Source organism: Musa acuminata, chromosome BXJ1-3, assembly GCF_036884655.1.
Source record: "Musa acuminata AAA Group cultivar baxijiao chromosome BXJ1-3, Cavendish_Baxijiao_AAA, whole genome shotgun sequence".
Taxonomy (NCBI): domain Eukaryota; kingdom Viridiplantae; phylum Streptophyta; class Magnoliopsida; order Zingiberales; family Musaceae; genus Musa; species Musa acuminata.
In genome coordinates this window covers 20,363,326-20,367,500 of record NC_088329.1, presented here as the reverse complement: position 1 = coordinate 20,367,500, position 4,175 = coordinate 20,363,326, and the positions used below count along the sequence as shown (strand labels likewise).

Sequence of the window (4,175 nt, the reverse complement as noted above, 5' to 3'; positions counted from 1 at the left end):
GTTTGCCTGAAAGAATCATTATATAATGATCATGCCGACGGGTAAGAGGTAGGTTGTACGGTTCGTCAAATATATCAAAAAATTCAGCAAGCAAAGGAAGTAGGTTTGGATCTTCAAATTGTATTGGCTCTCCCTTAGTTTGCTGCTCCAGTTGTATAAAAAATATGCTGCATGCTTTATGCAAAACCTTCTCCATTTGTTGTGTGCAAATCGTCGTTATGTCACCCCCACGTTTCCCGTTCAGTATCACCTGTTTCTCCTTACTGTAAAATTTCATAATTAGTTGCATAAAATTCCAAGAAATATCACCTAATGTCATCAACCATTTAATTATGAACATGGCCTTATGATCATCAGGAGGGAGAAGGAAGAAATCTGCAATTATCTGTTGGTCCTGCAACAATAGTTTCTCTTGCGGGTGCCTACGATCACAATTCAAAATCCGTTCGTCGACGACCTTAACGTCAAACCTGCTACAATTCTCAATAGGTAAGGCCATCTGGATAGTAACCTTACTATTTATAAAGTTATTAGAACTGCCCGTGTCGATTATAACAGTGATCGGTTGTTGTTTGAGAAGGCCTCCAACTTTCATCATTTCCGGGTTTGAGTAGCCGGCTAGTGCATGTACCGTAACTTCAATCGGTTGTAGCTCTTCTTCTGCATCTTCTTCTTCATGTTCAAGGCTCTCTTCTGGATGTTCAATGACCTCTTCTTCTATTGGTTCAATCATAAGAAGTCTCCCTTTACTACAGCGATGCTCACGGTTCCACGGCTCGTCACACTGCCAACATAACCCCTTCGCATATCGCTCCCGAAGCTCTTCTCTTGTTAACCTCTTTGGTGTAGGGACTTGGTCAATAGTAGGGGGGCTGAGGGCTTCAATATTACTGGTTGAGGTGCAACCCTAGTCCTCCGAGCTTCATGGTTCAATTGCTCATCTTGATGTCGTGCGAAAGAGATGGCTGCCATAAGCGTATACGGTTGTCGCGCTTTAACTTCTCTTCGGATCTCTGGCTTCAAGTGTAACACCCCTCATTTACGAATGTTCGTATAATTTTGGTGATAATGTAAGCATCTATTTTAATTGACAAAAGATATAGAGTATGGATTAGAGGTAACTTATTTTTAAGATTTGGGAGATCTGTTAAAAAAAAAAAAAGAATCTGAGGACCTATATGTAAACCCTAAGGACCTAATCGTGAATATGATAAAAACAAGGACTAATCTGCAAAATGCACCAAATGACAAATCCCACCGCTTAAGCTTCTCTGCCTTCGTTCTTAAGGAAGCAGAGAAGGCAGCTCGTGGGTGATCAGGGAAAGAAAGAAAGAAAGAAGAAGAAGAAGAAGAAGAAGAAGAAGAGAAACAAAAATTGGGGCTTTTGGGGTTCTTGCTTTAATCTTTTCATTGGGGGTCAAAATTCTCAAAGGCAAGTGTTCTAACCCCATCCTACAGAAGTATTAGACTCTGTTTTTATGTTGATTCAAAATAAATTGGAAGATTTCTATTTAGAAACTGATATGTCTCTCTTTGGACTTAAAACCATGGATTCTGAAATATTTTCGGTATACTGACCCCTATACACTGTTTCGGCTATAAGTTTTAGCACCAAATGTGAATTCAGGCAGGAACTATTTTGTTTGTAATTAGACTCTTATGTCTTTCTTTTGACACTGATTTTGTAGAATTTGGACACCGAATACTTACCCAAACATTTTTTTCAAATGAGACTATAGATGCTGTAAAACAGACTTCAAGATTTCTGATCTATCGATACTAAATTACCTATAACTCCCTGTTGAAAATTCTGATTTGTACCAAACTGATTTTATTTGAAACTAGATTTGAAAATCTTTCTTTTTACATACAGTTTGGAAATTTTTGAATTCAATTGCCTACCCTATTATCTGTTGAGTCCGACCCTATAAATTTTGCAAAACAGTGATTGTGATTTTGACCTTGCGTTACCAAATCTGAGGTAACTCTGTGTTGGGAACCCTGTTTCATATGAAATCTGTTCCATCCGAATATAGATTGATATATGGTTCGACCATAGTCTTCTTATGGGTATTGGAGTATAATTGTTATTCTGAAATATTTGTTTGATGTGCCATTGGAATTCTGTCCGAAATCGAGCTTTGATCGATTTCGCGTATTCTGTTCCCTTCCTTTGGATACTTGAATTCGTCTAACCTTCTTATTTGAATTGAGCTAACTATAATTGGATTCCCTGTACACTGTTGCTTCCATTTTTCTTTCTAAAATGAATACATTTGTGAGAGATTTGTATCCTTGCGTCATTTGTTTTTAAAAAGGCACATGTAAGCTTCGTTGTTCCGCGTGTGCTTCCGATATATGCTACTTATTGTTGAAACTGCCCTTTTGTACTCTGGTGTGTGGGATTGTCTGTACCTTTGCCAGAAATGGTAAAGGGTATGTGCTAGTTGCCCGCTTTGTGGGGTCCCGTTATGTGGGATATTCTGGACCTTTGCCAGAAATGGTAAAGGGTATGCGCTTGTTGCCCGCTTTGTGGGTATGTGATTAGAGCCTGCGATGCTCTGCAGGCCCCCTTTGACTTCACCTAGACATGGGTGGATGGAGCTCCCAGACGTGGGAGACTTTTGTCAGGTGGTCATTCAGAAATGGATGAATCACATTCTGACTGAGATCCCACTACACCCTCTATATGTTTGATATGACATCCAGAGTTTTGGTGAGTTATTTCTGTACGATATGTGTACCTATATGCTCTGAAAGGCTTCATTCACTGATGATTTTGCTTCGAAATGTTCCATATGCTGTTGATATGCTTCGAGACATTTTATATGCCATTGATAAGCTATGATATGTTTCCTTTGTTTCTGATATTCTCCAATTACTCTATGCCCTATCTGTCAGGAACCAAATATGCATGATTGAAAGGACAAACTGTGATTCTGCTCCAAATGATATTAAGTCTACGAAATCGTATATTCTGCTTTGTGTTTTGAAACTGTATCTCTTTGGAAATTGTACCCTTTTGATATGGACATGTTAGTCACTTGCTGAGCTCTTTATGCTCACTCCGTTTGTTGATAAATTTTTCAGGATAGCGTATCGCTTGCTTAAATGTTAAGAATGGGCTGAGGCAGTGGAAAGTTTAGAAGACGTTGGGCAGAACTTTTGTTAGCATATATGTAGTTGTGTATGAGCTACCTTGCATCTAATGAAATGTGACTATGAATCTAAACCTGTGGATTTTGTGTAAGTTAATGGATCCCTCATGTATAGGGTTTTGGAATGTTAAATTAAATTCGTGTAATGATATGAACTTATGGTAAATCGATGTTTGTGGTGATTGCATAAAATTACCCACTTGTGGATTTACACTGTGGTTTTTATTTTGTTGAGTTGAGTTCAGATTTTATGAATTATCGAGTGATGTGTGCTATGTTTATGAATTGCACAGGGTTATGAATTGGTAGATTATAGAGTTGAAAATTTTGATCTGAATGTTTTCTTAGTGACCTCAAATGTGTGTTTGGATCCTGGGTTAGTTGTGATGAAGATTTTAAATATTATCGATACGTTTTGTGGGGTCGTGACAGAGGTGGTATCAGAGCATGATTTGAGAATTACTAAGAATATTTTTTTGAGGTTTATTGACTATTCATTTAGAGATTGATCAAAGAAAATATTCTTTTGATGTTTTAGGAAGCAAGGTATGAATCTAAATTTACTGAGCTCTCTAGGTTTGCCATACGTATGACTGATGATGAATCTAGAAAAGCAAGAAGGTTTGAAAGGGGATTACGACCAGCAATAAGAAGCCGAATGTCAGCTTTAAAAGTATAAACATATGCTGATACGGTAGAAAGAGCTTTGAAAAATTGAAAGAAACATGGAGGAAATTCAAGAAATCATTGGCAAGAACAAAAGGGACAAATTTACTGGCAAAAGCAGGAGAGAAAATGAATATGAAGATAGTAACAAGAGGTTTAAGACATCTGGATTTGAGAAAAGGAAACCATTGGGGAGGACTCAGTTATGTGCAAAATGCGGATTAAATCATGAAACAAGTCGGTGTTTTCGGGTGACTGGAGCATGTTTTGGTTGTGGAAAGCTGGGTCATCAAATAAGAGATTGCTCACCGAACAAGAAGAACGAGCCACTGCCTCCTAGACCCTCAGTCC

The 4,175-nt window shown here is 38.1% G+C and overlaps 1 long non-coding RNA gene across 1 annotated transcript; it reads left to right on the top strand.

Moving 5' to 3' along the window:
* The first annotated feature begins 1,139 nt into the window (after positions 1 to 1,139).
* LOC135637180 (uncharacterized) lies at positions 1,140 to 3,324 on the top strand. Its single transcript, XR_010496172.1, has 2 exons — positions 1,140 to 1,432; positions 3,091 to 3,324. It is a non-coding gene; the product is annotated as an uncharacterized LOC135637180 (long non-coding RNA).
* Positions 3,325 to 4,175: the final 851 nt, after the last annotated feature.